Genomic DNA, 16,954 nt, shown 5'->3' on the forward strand with positions numbered 1-16,954 from the left:
ATGAACCAGGGGTGCAGATGCTTGAGCTTAGGAGACTAAGGTCCCTGATGAGGACATCCAGATCAGATGATGCATCCATTAGAAAAGGTAAATGAAATGTGAGATTTTAAATGAAAGATAATGGATCCAAGACACAGTATTAATCACAAAAGTCATACAGACATATCAAGACCCCTTGATCACATAGAGAGCAAAATGCACACTATAGTACAGAAGTAGGGGGATTCCTTCATAAAGTAATTTACAGCATTTCAAAACACAGTGTACTATATTTAAAAATCCAGTTTTGGGTAGCTGTAATGAGCATGATGTGATAGCCTGGCACAAGATGGCTTTCAAAGTCCTGTACTCACTATGTGATGGAAGAGGGTCTGATACCCACAAGACCATGACCTGAATAAGCAGGCAATAGGAAAGTTAATGTACTATATTAGCCAATAATAAATTTCAGTTCACCATTTGATTAGTAATTTACAATAACTAATAAAATATATACAAATATATATATATATATATATATATATATATATAATGTCACTTGAGGTCATGCATTGTCACAGGATTTGTATCAAAGTGTATTAATCCCACTTAAAATTGTACTGGAATTCTTTCACATGTTGTCTGCAGTGATTGTAATACTTATGAAATTGCTGTAAATAGACCTTTAGTCCTTATGCACGGTGAGAAAAAAAAAACATCCCTGCATTTGTAGGCATTCATCAAGGGTCAAATAATGCCATTGAGGCAATGAATTGTCCAGATTTCTTCACTTATGTTTATTTATCAAATGGATTATATTATACATTCATGAATTTAGTCAAGAGCTAATCATCTGTCTCATTCCAGTTCATATTGTTAAAATATGCTCTAATATTTGTTCATATACACCCTGTCTTGTAGCTTATGAACCCTAACTGCTGGGTAAACCTAGTAAAACAGAATCCTCACTTGATTGAATCTTTTTATTTAGTTTTTCCGGTAAGATAGGTACATGGAGTAATGGTAAGTGTGGAAGAGGGGTGAAGAAGGGGGTACAGGCAGGGTGGAGTGGGTGGAGAAGAGTGTCAGGAGTGATTTGTGACAGACGGGTACCAGTAAGAGTGAAAGGGAAGGTCTACAAGAGGGTAGTGAGACCAGCTATGTTATACGGGTTGGAAAAGGTGGCATTGACAAAAAGGCAGGAGTCACAGCTGGATGTGGCAGAGTTAAAGATGTTAAGATTTGCACTGGGTGTGACAAGGGAGGACAGGATTAGGAATCAGTTTATTAGAGGGTCAGCTCGGGTTGGACAGTTTGGAGACAAAGCCAGAGAGGTGAGATTACGTTGATTTGAACATGTGCTGAGGAGGGATGCAGAGTATATTGGGAAAAAGATGCTAAGGATGAAGCTGCCAGATAACAGGAAAAGAGGAAGGCCTAAGATAAGGTTTATGGATGTGGTGAGAGAGGATATGCAGGTGGTTGGTGTGACAGAGCAAGATGCAGAGGACAGGAGGAAATGGAAACAGTTGATCTGCTGTGGCGACCCCTAACGGGAGCAGCCGAAAAAAGAAGAAGGTAAATGGAGATTATTAGCTCATTAACACCTATGTGATGCTGAATGTAATGCCTCTTATAGCCTACACACATTCCTACATTCCAAAGAAATCAACTAAAAATATAACACAAAGAAATGCAAATATTTTTGAACAACAAAATGGTATGAACATCAATGTTCGTAGGCATTTATTAGACTAATGACCACAAGGACCTTTTTAAGCCTAGCCATGCATCTCAAATCTGTGACAAGTTATAGTTATCAGTAAAATGTCTTCTTTGCATTGATATTAGCCAGTGTAGTCCCAGTCTTTATATCAATGCTATATTATATTATTATGAATACAAAATCAGAATGATATTCTCAGCTAATGTTTCACAAATAAATTGAAATATCTTGGAAACTGTACAACCAGTATGTATTTCATTGACTTTCTTTTGTTAATCTTTCACCTGACAGCATAAAGTTCCTTTCTATGTGTATGCTTACAAAGACATTTACAGAAATATGAAAACTTGCTTGTTTGTACAGATAATATAAATAGCCCACAATATCCCCCAAGATGTGCAACTTAATGGGCAAATATCAATGACATTTTTTACATCATCTAAACTTTCATCTGTAAGCTTTCATAGTTTGTAACTCATCCAGTTTTAGAAATATTAAGTACGTATGGAAATATTTTACATTTTCATAATTACTAGCAAATAACTAGCAATATATATTTAATTTAGTATGCTGTAATTCCACATTGACAATGTACTTTTCTTTCTCCCACCAAGGTACTTCATGTTATGCAACTCAAAAACATACAGGCATCTCAGTTATGAAAATATCAATGCAAAAATGAAAATAATAATTAGTTAAGGATAACAGACCCAAAAACTGTCTGCATGGCATAAGGGCGTATGGGTGTTAAGTGGAAGAATACAAAAAAGGTTCCATAGGCTTGAATGAGTTAAGTAATTTATAGAAGGGAAAAGGTGTTTACATACGAGAAAAGTAACACAAAGTACTCTGTGCAGCCCATCCCAGTCACAAAAAATCATATGAAGATCAATAATTACTTTATTTAACAATCTACATATATCTTTATGCAAAATAATATTTGGTTGGGATTTATTTTCTGTATTCATATCAATTACAGCTTGGATCACCTTCATATGCCTGTCAATGCTATTACATGTGCTGTAAAACATCTATAATGAAAGAAAACTTTACACTAATTAATATCCATGGATCTGTAGTGATAATATTATTGTGTAAAAGTAAGACCACTTATTAGTAAATAACAATTACCTAATTATTTATGTGGAAAAATATATTTTTTCCATAACATGCCATTTCACTTTAGATAATTTGTTGTGTTAGAAACATGACTAATGCATAACAATGTTTCCATGTTATTTTTCATTAACATCACGAAGAAGTACAGTATCTCTGTTTTACAACACAATGTAACCACTAGGATCCTTGGAATAAATTTAGGGATATGCCATCAAATCAACCTGGCAGCTGTTAATTAGCTGGTACTGAATACTGTCATTCCATACAGAATCATCAGCAGCTAAGGTACTAATACTCTCTGCTTTCCTCACTAGTACAGTGAGGGTGCTAAAATAATGTCGGTGTCCCATACTTTAAGGCTGTGCAATAAAAATACATACCCAGTACAAAGTGATAACATGAAAAGTTTCATAGATGTTGATTGCATCATCCAACAAAATGTAACACCATCCAATGAAATTTACACATGCTGATTACATCTTAAACAAAACTGGTTGTACACCCCACAGACTAAATATTAATAATTACAGCACACAGCTACACATGGTAACTCAATCCACTTTAACCAAAGTCCCCCAAACCTGCACTAACAGTAACAGCAGCAGTAATAATGCAGAATGCTCCTACTGTAAAAAAAAAGAGGGGGGGGGGACACAACAGTTACTAAGTAAATACTAAAGTACAAATACCCTCTATAATACATGGCAAAGTAAAATGATGAAAAAAAAAACTAAAATAAATTGAGATACAAAACAGCAAAACATATATACAAAAAACATTAAATTACTGGAAAAAAAAAACAAAATACAACTAACAACAAAATGATACTAAAAAACAAACCTATGGTTGAAAAAGAAAATTCACTCCAGATAATGGATTTCTGTCAAAATTATTAATAGTTATACTCAAAATACTAATACTAAGAATGCAAACCCAGGTAGAGACAAAATCTGAGATTGCCACATCTCAGAGTATACCTCTCTCACACCAAGGTACAACAATTTTAGACTTTACCTATAAAAAGTAAATGCATATAAACAATCATACCCAAGAAAAAATAATCCCTCCTACTAAAATGTGTCAGTGTATTTAAAATGAAGTTCACAATTTAGACATAATTATAGCATTCAGTTTATGAGTGATCAGCCTCAGATCTCTAACATACAAAGCAACAGATTAAAATATAACCCCCCCCCCAAAAAAAACTGACAAAATTAAATCAAACATACAAAAAAGCAAACTTGAACAACAAGAAATATCTAAAATACAACAAAACAATCATTAAATAACATCTGAACAACTAAAGGCCAAGACTTCACAAAAACATAAAAAGACAGATCATAAAAGCAAAAATAAAATCATAACCTTCGGGGGGGGGGGGGACAACTCCACTTTATACAGAGGTAAACCTTTGAGTATGCTTGGGGTAACCTGAGTTTGACTAATAGCACTGATTCTATAGGAGATAGTTAAAGAAAAGGAAAGAAAATTAATGGTGTCTCTTCACTTAATTTTGAGGGCAAGGGTTAGGAGGCACATGCCCAGACTATGACCTTCATGTAAGACCTCTAGTGGGGACCAGACATCACTGAAGGTACGTTGCCTTCAAAGGGTCAGAACCACTTCGAGTATCCTCTTCCCAATGTGGGAGGCATATTCCTCCCGTGTACCCATCACACACCTCTTCTAGTGAGATAACAGTCATATGCAGATGGAACAGTCAGGATATAAAAAATCAATTTTTTTAATGTCTCATTAATGCCATTTGACACTCATTCTAGAGAAAGAGTAATTATTCCCTAGAGCTTTCACTTCCAGGGATGAACGGACTGACTGCGTAAATGGGAATGAGGCTTGATCAGTGACAAGGAGAGCAGAAATAAGAAAAAAATAGGAAACAAACATGTAAAAATGTATAAAACAAAGCAATGCATAACTGAATAATATGCTGAAATAATAAGCAATGCACCATAACTACTTTTAAGAATATAACTAAGTACTAAGAGAACAACTAAACAGAAAGAAAAACACTGGCATTTGTTTGGGGATTGAACCCATGACCCTGTATATTCCGTGCAGCTGTCACTGCCACTAGACAAACAATGAATCTGTAGCCAGTTAGGCACCTGAGTTTTCTCCTTAAACTAGGAAGCCACCACAACTGTGATTTTTAAACATACAAGTGTCCAGTGCAGAGCAGACAATGAGCTTAGTACTGTATTGACAACTGAACATGAATTTTATAAAACAGCCCTCATCTGGGTATTGACTCTATCTCCCCCACAAACACACACATTCTGGATGGTTGCCACTGTCACTGGACCAGTCTCTAGCTGGTTAGGTACTTGGTTTCCCCCAAAAGCAGTTTATCCTTTGAACTATAGAACCACCGCGATAAAAGAGAAATTATACAACAATGAATAATAAAAACTGAACTAGCTAAAGAATCTGCAATTACTAGTATGATGAAATTGTAAATGTGCGGATTATTTATATAGTTAATTTATTATCCACAAGCAGAAAAAATAAATGTATCCCCTGAACATTTACTGCCAGCACAAGCCCAACCACAAAAAAAGAAGTATCACCATTCAAAATACTCATACCCTAACTTTAACATATACTTAATCAAATCCTTATATCACTCCTTTTTACCATTTTTGCTCATGGGGTCAGAGTGTCACTTCAACAGTGGCATTCATCTACAGCATAGGCTTCCATTACCAGGTGGCTAATCCTGTCTCATTAGTTCTTCCACACCACACTCATGCCTATGGCCAGTTTTGAGTGCCCATTCCACCTACTGCATGTCTTTGGAATGTGGCAGGAAATCAGAGCACCCAGAGGAAAGCCAAGCGAACACATGCATATTCCCCTAGCCGAGAATCAAACTGGAAAACCTTTAACTTCATTATTACTATCATGTGATAGGTTTATCATTATATTGAGGTGTTGCTTTCATGAATTTATTCTAATGGTGTTTACATGCATTTATATTAGGGCTGTTTTTTTCTTTATTTAATTTTATTTGTGAGAGTTTGGAAGTATTGTTGCTGTTATAGTTAGAGTTGCTGAGATATGTATAATATTTGAGTAAAAGTGTACTTTTAGTTCAGTTACACTCAGTTTGCAGTCATCCAAAAACGTACTCAACTATAAGCCCTGGACATTTATCTGTGGATCTAAGAAGAAGGTATCAATAAAAGGGCACCCAGCACAGAGCCCTAAAGGACTCCAGTATTGCCAGAACTGTTACATGAGAAAGTAGCAGCAGCCTCCAGCTTTCACCTTGTGTGTATGACCACATAGCCAGTTAGCCATCCATTGAATACTATGGGGGTTAATGCGCAACAAGCCATGCTTATCAACAATACTTACACTGGGAATTATACTGAATGCCTTTGCTGGGTCAAATAAGTGGTACAGACAGAATAACCCCTATCAATAGCATCAGCCTTATCATTTAACTTGTGCTGGTCAGAGATCGTCTCATTAAATATTTTCCTGTCTAATCTTTCACTGATACAGTCCCGCACTAGTAGCAAAAGCAGAATGGCAGGTCTGCTCAGTAATCCTGAAAAGGCCTGCTAATCTAGCTTAATCAAAGCAGCACACTGAAGCACTGTGAGGTAAAATGGGTGAAAAATCAACTACTGCTTTTCAACATCAATCTTTTAAGAACATCAGAGAGCCATACATAAGGGGATATTGTCCTTTTACATTCTCAATAAAAGAAAGAGAGATCCATAAACTTCAGCATTCCAGTATTATGTACCAAAACATTATCTATTACAAATTACTTATAAATCACCGGAAATAAAAGTTCCAATGTCGCATGATTACTCTTACGCAACAGGAAGTGAAGCAACGTCTGCTGAAGTACTATGGAAAGTAGTAGGCTGAATGGAACAATGGATGTATTTGCTAAGGGTTAGTTCCTATATGTACAGAGAATTAGTGAGCAAACTAAGTAATTAAGAAATTCATTGAAAGGCAGTAATATAAATAAGGAGGCTTAGATGAGTGGGTATGGATTAAGATTGCAAGAAGCTTTCACATAGAAGAGATAGAGAACAGTGCAATAACAAAGAGAAGTGTGCTGCAAAAAGTTCTCTCTAATCCATTTACAAATAAAATCGGGGAACAGCTTTAAGAACAATCTTTTTTAAATGTCACTACAAGATATATGAGACTAAATATGACAAAGGAATGTAAATGTGGAAAGAGATAAAGATACAGGAGTGAACAGCAGCACCACAGACAAGTTTTGTTGGATAAAGCCATCCTGTATGCTGCGTGTGTAATTGTGCTCGAATGGAGTACAGTAAGTGCAGCTATGCTGGTGGTAAAGTCACATGAGTGTAATAATACTTACAGCTGTATTGTGTTCAGGTATTGTGATCCTTGTAAAAACCTGTGCAGAGCGAATAAAAAAGACACTAGGAGTTTTACTGCACACCTCAAGATCATGGGCCTTGTTAGGCAGGCTTCCTTAAACAATCTGCCAGCATTGCTTATGAACAGAAAATAGTGATGTGCTTGAAAATACATTGGCAGTAAGAGCTACTATACCATTGTATAAGAATTGTGTGTGTGTGTGTGGGGGGGGCAATAAATAATGGAGAGAAAGAAAGGGAAGGAGATGCAAAGAAGACAAAAGACAGAAATATTGTAAAATAAATGTATAACAGTGACAGTGGCTGAGAAATTAGAACATGCTGCTGTTGGGACTGTCACATTAAATGCTTTCCTCTCTAATAAGTTTTACCAATACAGCTACTCTGTTCCAGTGTGAGTAATTATGATGCAGCCTTTTTACACATTGACTGACTATCAGTACCACCATCCAAAGTAAGATACCAAATATTACAGTTATGCAGAATTTCTAAACAAATGTCATGATACTGCAGGTACCAGGATGTGAGAAATAGAGCGCTGTATATTGTCTTCAATTCTGATGACCCATTAGTCATACGTTATTGATTTTATTTCACTGTCAGTGAGGGGTTTTGTCTGTATTCATTGCTAACCTCTTGAAAATGCTCTTGCTTTTATACGAAACTCTATATGAGAGGATTTTTGTAAGGAGTGAACACTTTAAACTGAGCCGAGAGTGGTGACGCCATATCATGAGTGAGTTTAATTCAAGAGCTAAAGCTTGATAGTCAGTTCTGCATAATAAGCTAGCCCAAAATATTCATAACTGAGAAACAAAGCTGAGTATCTTGATTAAGTGGCATCTGGTATGGACATATTTACAAGATTATTGTGATTTATTTATTTAGTAATTTGCAAAGTTTTTTGACATGGATAGTAGACTAGCAGTTGTTGTAAGACTGCTGAGAAAATAGTAAGAAACTCTGCCTATAGAAATGGATGCACTGTGAGAAAATAAGGAAATAGAAGGATTAAAACAGCATGAAGCAGCACTTCAAAAACATGTTTTATTCTATTTTCAAGAAAGATCTGAGTTGTCTGTATAACATATGTAATAAAAGGTTCTTAGTGTGCGATCATAAGAAGAGTAGATATCAAATCATGCTAGCAAGGGGCAGAGGTGCACACCTTTATAAATGCACGTATACACAGCCACAGAAAGAGACAGACACACACACACACACACACACACACACACACACACACACACACACACGCACACATTTTAGACATAATTCTTTGTATAAATAACCAAACTAAATGCATGCACTTCTGTGCATAAAATGATGCTGTTGTTGTTTACTAATACAGACATATGCATTTAAGATGCAGTTCACAACTATGCAGTAGAAAGTGATACATATATGCCTAGATAAACATATGGCAGACAGCAGAAAACATTAACAGGTACTATTATCTTTAGATTTAGCTAAACAGTTATGTCTTACCTGCATTCAGTTTAGTAACAATATTACAATAGACACTGATTTTCTGTGCTAATTCAGAATAAACAGGTATACACAATGAAAACTACATGCATACATAAGAACATCCATCCTTCCATGTACTTAAATATTTAGATAAATGCACATTCATATTTGCATTCACCTACACACTGCATATAAATACATATGCAAACCAACTTGTAAAGATAAATCCAAGACACTGTCCAGAGCACACAAACCATTTATTGTTTTCCGATGCAAGCAGTTTTTACATATGCAAACATATGCAAACCATACATATACAAACCAGTCTGCATAATTGCAGCATATGAACAATAATTGGTTTTGTGTACGCATTGTGTAAATAAGTGCTGATGAACACCCCCACCACACCCAGGCATACTTGTCCACACACGCACAGTTTAATGGAATATACAGACACTTAATGCATACCTAAACTTACTTTCATTTCTACTTTACATAACTGCTTAAGATAGTCATCAAAATAACAGGCACTGATACAAGGGCGCACTATGTCTCCCCCGACACACATTATGCTTTTTCAAGTAGTAATGAAGAGATGCACACAGGTGTCCATAACAATCAGAGATGTCCAGAATAATAAATTAATGTGCAGCTTTATTAAAATCAGTTTAAACAGTTTGAAACGTAAAGTGACAGGTAAGTAATTTATTTGACAAAATATATTCAGCTGAGGGGGGGGGGGGTTGTAATTAAATGTGTCCCAAGAGCACAACTGATTTATATGGAAGCTCTATCTAGAATTATACTATTCTGAATGTGTAAATGTTTAATCTACGTCATGCCTCAGTGAAATGTTAATAAAATACACTACATTCCTTTAGATACCAGCTTTAGCATTACATGAGTTAAGCTCTTCTTCTATGTCATATTTTGTCTAAAAACAGAGGCTACAATGACCTATGCATTAGCATTACATGAGTTAAGCGCTTCTTCTATGTGATATTTTGTCTAAAAACAGAAGGTACAATGACCTATTCATTAGTGAGCACAGATTCAAAACATATACTGTTAAGTTTGGTACACATCACAACTGCATGCATGTTGTCTGAACCTAGACATGATACAAGTCCTCTGTTTACGTATCCATTGCTTCAACTAATGCTAGACTGGTAAACATAACACACACACACACACACACACACACACACACACACACACACACACACACAGACACACACACACACACACACCGGTTGGCTTATTCTGGGTAGGTAAAACATGTTTTTCTTATACCAGTGTCAAATGTAATCTCCTCAAGATTCCCATGAAAAATATTAATGCTGTCCTTCAGCACATCCACAGCATATATAGCTACAAATACTTATGGTAACAACAAAAACATTATACTTACATGTGGTAGTTATCAATAGTTTGTGCTTCAGTGCCGATGTCTCAAGAGTAGATAAGCAGAGTGCATGACAGTTACTACATTCGAGAATCCCTGTAAGCAGGACAAAGACAGCATTCCCTTTTAACCTCCGTTCATAAGGTTTGCTGTGCTACTTTAGCAGGAGTCGAGGCAGCAAGCACATGATGTAAAACCATCGGTCTTTCAGCCTTTCTATCACCCGTCCTTTACTTGCTCTGAAGCAGCATTGCTGTGCATGTTCCCTTCATCTTCAGCTTTCTAGTAACGGCTGCTTCTCAGCACACTGTATCAGGACTGATCTGGCTATTAACTCCTCATGTCCCAGACGTCATCCACTCTAAGATCAACATTTTAAGGAGAACAGAGAAGAAGGTATGTTGTGACAAAATCAGCAATATAACACACAGCCTTTGCAACATCTTACTATTCAAACTGTGGAGACCTATTAAAACCTGTAACTAAGTAAAAAATGATGACATTTATAGCTTGTTAAAAGATAAGTGCTTCCATGTCGCATCTGAAAGGGACACATGCCCAGTGGGCTTACCTGGTTAACAAATTAGTAAGATAAAACAATCAATTAAAAAGGCATAGAAAAGAGTAAATGAATAAGAAAAGAGGCTAAACAAAGTCAAGATTAATGACCTGCTCACGCTCATATTGGAAGAGAAACAAAGCAATAAACCATTTCTAAAGGACTAAGTCACTTTATGTGCAACTATACAAATTTGTCTCGGATTATTTTTTAGCCTCCTTTCCACTTCCATTACTCCACAAGAGATAGCAACCATTTCTGCAGCATGATGCAGCATACCACATGAACAAAATCTATGTTTTTTTTTTTTTTTTTTTTTTAGATGAAAGGTGCTCATCTTCAAAGAGAAGTTACATCAAGGGAAAGAATGCATTAAGGAGTCAAAAGAAAAGCATTTCTCAAGAGTGTAAACAATTCCAACAGCAGGTTTGTAACATTTCTAGAGCAGAAAAACGCCACAATCTGACCGAAATCTAACTGTCAGATACACTGATACTTATTCAGTGAAAACTCACTCACTGGAACAAGTGTTTATCTACTTGTAATTTACTTGTTAATTTTTGATGACATGATGATAACATACTGTTCAAAATTATGTTTCTTCTTAAAATGTTTTATCTTAGTGCAAATGAAGTTGATTAAAATAATTTATGCTGACACTATGGAACAATATAGTAGATACAGTATGTGAAATATTAACTTAACCTTACAAAGCAGAATAGAGTAGGAACAGTGTGTAGGCTATACATAACTTATTAAGAGATACAGATGGCATAGTGTATAGGGTAAAGTCCTTAGAGGATCCAGCTGTGATCCAGCTGTGATCACCGTACCATGAATTGGAAAGTATTCAGAAATAATACTTTATGTGTGGGATCTATTTTCCATACTCTAATCATACTGCTAAATTAAATAATTGGCTGTAAGGTTACAAAACAGTGAAGAAAAGGGAAATAACTTGGATTTTGGTAAAAGTCAGAGATTTTCCTTTCTCTATTTTGTTATAAATTTACATTGGCATTTTTTACTTTTTTACTTTTTTTTCCAAAATATGTCATTTATAATCTGAAAACTGTCCCAAGGAACTAAGTACCCAAAGAGCAAAATGTGCATATCCAGATAATACTTAATATGAAGAGTTCATAGTCTGTAAAAGTAGTACAGGGGATAGAGTCCTGACTACAGCCCAGGCAACTCATGATAGATTAGCGGCTTGGATGACTGATGTTACAGGCATAAAGCAGCAGTATGCCCATTCTGGGGTTCTGAATACTATGCACCAATGTGCCCATTCTAGGCTTCTGAATACTATGCAGTGTCCCAACTTCTAAGTGGCATCATTATATGTCCTCAAACAAGCAAGATTCTAAAGAATGCCATCTATAGGAATAAGCTGTGCTAGATTCCACTGCTAAAGCGGAATAACAGGAAAAGCAATCAGTACCTTAATCACTTTAACTATGGCATATGTCTCCTGTTTGTCTTGCTTGTTAACACAGTCCGTTTTCAGCATCATTAGCCCTGTGACTCAATCTGATTTTCTCCAAGTAGTTCTGGTAATATGAAAACTAAGCTGTGCCACTGATGTGTGTTCCCGAAAAAGATGTATTTAAAGAACATATATCAAGCAGTTGAAACTTCTCTTTTCTAAAGACGATCATGGATGCTGGGTGATACTTTCGATTGGGACTCAAATTTTGCATGGGCAAATTGTGTTACATCATACCACCTCTGCTGCTACATATACTGAGATGATGTTTCCACCGACGTACAGGGCCACTAGTGACTCCCTCTACCACTGAACACAAACTGCACTAGTGATTACTTTTAGGGACTTTTCAGTCCTTAGAAAGTGCACTCAGTACAAATCTAGCTTTTTTTAAAAGCTTTCTAAATAGACACACACATATATTTATTTCACATATACACACACACAAAAAATAAAGTAAAAAGTATCCTTAATTTGCAGTCTTTAGTCTTCATTGTATTTGGCTTTGCTCCTGATTCGTGAAAATGCAGGTGTTATTTTTCTAACAACTGTAACTGGTAGCTGCAAACTCGTACTTTAAAATGCTAACAGACAGTGTAAAAGTGAATCTTCCCAATTGTGCAATGGGTTTTCAGCAACTTGTGGCATACCTCCTCATGTGCGTTATCTCAGAGGTATGTATTTGTATGTGTAAACAAACCAGTCAGGCAAATTCAGTACAGAGGCTGGCAATATTTAAAATAGTAACTTAAAACTGGGACTATATTTATGATTCGGAGCCATCTTTTTGACATTTGTCTAAAGGGCTAAGATCACCAGCAACCACAATTACAGCTGTTAGTTCAGTGTAAAACACTATTAATCAAATGTGCTCGCCCACTGGCAGCACCACCCAAGGAAAGTGAGTCACAATCAAAAATATCTCTGGGTAATATTAAAATCTGGAAATTTACAATGTAGCATGCATAGCAAATAATGTTGCCAAATTAATGTGCTTTACTCGCACTCGAGTAGTTTTAAAGTCATGGCCTGATGACTCTTGAAATGGCTCGAGTCATATTTTCTCCCACAGAGTTATTATGTGTAACAGCATATTGTGAGTATTAAGCCTAAATGGGAAACATTAGTATCACAACAGGTAGCAGTAATTTAGAAGCAGGAGTGATGTTACTCTTCTGAGTAATAGCCTAGCAACCTCAGTTATAACTGTGGGATGAACATATTCCAAGATATGATTATTTTGCACATTTTATTGCAAGTTTACAAAAAGAGCACGCAAGTCAAATCACTGTACAAGCAAGTAAATATTCAATAAATAAAAGTAGACAAATGAGAAGTAACTGTCCTGACAAGACATCTCCCTGCAATGACAGACTGTGACCTAGACAACCTGAGTTTAAATAGTAGCTGAGGGTTAGTGTGGTTGAATGATTTACACCAGCATGCCCATCTTGGTGGACTATAATAGTGGGGTTAGCTGCTCAGTTGCAATCATGTAAGCAGAGGCTTATACAAAACAGAAAAACATCAAGATTGAATGTGTTTGTTGGTTTGAAACTAGAGAAGACAGTGTCACTATCTTCTCAGTGGAAGCATGCACACGCAGATGGCAAAGGTGTGGGATACCCAGTGGTGGTGTGCGTACATATGTTAGTACAGCTGGAGGCAAGGCCTTAACAGAAATGTTCCGGTGCCACTGAGTGCTCAAGCTACTTGCATGGTTCCCTGAATGATGGCCTATCCAGCTGGCTATGACCTCTGTGCTAGGTATGCCCATTATGTCATGGAATAGAGAAACAAATAGGATCTACACTGATAATAAAGCATAGTATATATCTTCTCCATGAATATATATTTATATAATTTCATGAAGAAAAAGTCAGACACTTCAAAATTATCACTGCCAGTTAGTGAAGGAAAACTGAGTAAAAAGCAACCATTTTATTATCAACAATGACAAAGCGAAGTCTTCTAAGATTATTGTTCACATTACTATTACCTAGCAAGGAGAAGGCCAGTAAGAGCACTGCAAATAATGTAAACGTGTTTCTTTGTGTATCAAAAATCCTGTCATTATTGCCATTAATGTGCACAAGTCAGGATCATTATGACAAATGTTCATGTACTCAAAAATGTACAAACAGGAATCTTCCCCATTTGGTGCAAAGGGATGAATCCCTGACTGTATTCCAGATGACCTATGTTTGATTAGTAACATGGGAGCTGGGGGACAGACCAGGGAGCATGGGATTAAATGGTGAGTGCAATCTTGCCCATCTTGTGAGGGCAGGAAGAAGGGAGGTAGGGAGGAAGCAGGCACTGCTTCATGACTTAGATGATATCTAGCGAGAAAGCTGGGTGCTGCAACCATGAAGCATGAGTCTACAGAGCCCAAATCTATGAAGTGATGCATAGGTGTGTGTGTGTGTTGTGTTTATTGTGTGTGGTGCGCGTGTGTGTGTGTGTGTTGTGTCTATTGTGTGTGTGTGTGTGTTGTGTTTATTGTGTGTGGTGTTTATTGTGTGTGATGTGTATTGTGTGTGGTGTGTGTGTCAAAAAGTGTGCACACCTTCCTAAGGCCAAGCAGACTATGGAACTCAAAGCAGCCATTGAGGGGATATAACTCCAAGGACTGTCTGCTTCACAGCTCCTACAGCTTGGCCCACTCCATTATACCAGACTCTCACTGCTATAGGAATGCATGGGGCAATTGGGGTTCAAGGACTGGAATTAATAGGCTGTACGGCTCTCACCTTACCTAGGACTGTTTGGTTCTCACACCAACAGAAAGAATAAGCCAATTGTTTACTGGTAGTAGAAACATCATGAGTTGGGGTGATCAAATTTACAGATAGAGGGTAATGTTACAAATCAACAGAGTGCTCAAAAAAATATTGAAGCATCAACTTGGAACTTTGAAAGAAAAAAAAATGTTCTTATTAAATTTCAAACTGCAGTGTTGTTTGCAGAACAGTGCTTTGCACTGTAACAAAATGCACCTCACCAACATAGACACTTCCACACAGAGTTCCCTTTGACACCATTCCAACCAATGGCAGCTCTTATTTGGGCCATTCTGAGCAGTTCTTGGCCTTTTAAACATTGTTCATAGCAGCAGCTATTACGTATGTCATCCTCCAGTTCAGCCTGACAAACCCTTCACAGTCAGTCTCTAATGTGATCATGTATGCACAAGGAAAGCAAATGGTTAATAAGCCACACAGGACATTCTCTTCCTTATACTGGTGCAAGCCCATCTTGGAAAACAAATATTCATATCCAATATTGTGATAATATTCATAAAATCCATTTATTCCGCAAACAAATAAGGAAACATGTTATAATCAAATTCTGCCTAAAAGAAATGAGAAAACACAAGTGAATTTCATCAGTTCTCCCAAAAACTGATACATATTTATTAATTGAAATATGATTTATCACATGAACTTGCAAGTGTAAACATAAACTACCCTTATATTATGGTTTATTTAAAAAGATACAAATGTTATCTCATTCAGCCTTGACAATCTTCTGTTTCAGTATAGCACAGTATGACCACAAAAATAACTGACATCCGTAACAAAATAATACTTATGGTATGTTAACTACATGCAAATAATTGACAAATTAAATGCTACAGACAAGGTAGAATCGTCAAATGCTATTCCCCACTTGTAAATTCATAAATGAAATTCATGACTGAATTGTAAGAACAGCGTGGGAGAGCCCTAGAAACATATAGTCAAGCATTTAACAAAGCTATAACCACAGCAGAATTACTAGAACTGACAAACACTCACCAGAAGCAAAGTAGTCAGGGATCCCTAAGCAATGATTGCACAATCCTCTTGTTCAGTGGGTATGACCTTCAGGTGAAAATTCAGTTCCATTTAGTCACACCAAGTAACTTGTTTAGAGTTTCAGGAATGCAAGTGAAAAATGAGTGGATCAAGCCCAGAGCTATAGAATACACTTTTTAAGTAGATCAAAGACTTTTTTATATTGATTTTTGTCCCTTATTACCTCACCTTCTCCTGCCATGCAGGGACTTTCTCACCCATTGATCCCCACTTTCCTACTTGACAATAACATCACACTTCTAGCCATTCAAGGTTTCTAGTTTATTAGATCTGCAAAAGAAAGTACTTGGTAAGTCAATAATTCAGGACAGCCCATGTTGGTACAAAGCACACACAGACATAGACATTTCACATTAAGCTTCTCCACCAAGCTCAACAGCCAGCCCTGGTCACATGACTCACAATCTTACTTCTTTTTTAAAGTGGTAGTACTTACAATCCTAGTATGTGACATCCTTCTTTTAATGGATGTAAGAAAGCTACCTCTATTAATACATACAACTATAGACATATATTATATTTGTATGTACTATAGCTAGTAAGTCATGTACATAGGATGATAAACCCTTTTATGAACTATATACAGTTCTAATACCTGAACATGTTTTGATTAATCCCTCAGAGTTAGTATAATAATTACAGTTACCTGACAAGTTTGAGCAGCTCTGCATTTGTTTTCCACTACTTAGAATGGCAGCTTTAATGTTGTCATATTGGGCTGGATGCAGCACAGACTTTGAGAGGATCTCAGAATGGGTTTCAGTAGATAAACTGATTGTTTTTAGTGAAGACCCGATTACATACACTGGCAAGTCATGTTTGTGGTATTTGGTAATTTATCTGGAAAAAATACACCTGGAATGGCAGACTTAATATGTGCCAGTGATTTAATCTGTAAAATTGTGTAACATCTTCTCAGACAGCGTAAGACATTGTGTGGATATAATGAG

General features: G+C 36.5%; 1 protein-coding gene across 1 annotated transcript in view; it reads right to left on the reverse strand.

Moving 5' to 3' along the window:
• LOC122799189 (galanin receptor 2b-like) overlaps positions 1 to 10,774 on the reverse strand; it is a 1,097,025-nt gene extending 1,086,251 nt beyond the window's left edge. The window contains exon 1 of the mRNA XM_044068095.1: positions 10,103 to 10,774. The gene's annotated coding sequence lies outside the window, so the exon portion shown is untranslated. The remainder of the gene's footprint in view (positions 1 to 10,102) is intronic.
• Between the last annotated feature and the right edge of the window lie 6,180 nt (positions 10,775 to 16,954).

Source organism: Protopterus annectens, chromosome 1.part0 (genome assembly GCF_019279795.1).
Source record: "Protopterus annectens isolate FY-2018-M chromosome 1.part0, PAN1.0, whole genome shotgun sequence".
NCBI lineage: Eukaryota > Metazoa > Chordata > Ceratodontiformes > Protopteridae > Protopterus > Protopterus annectens.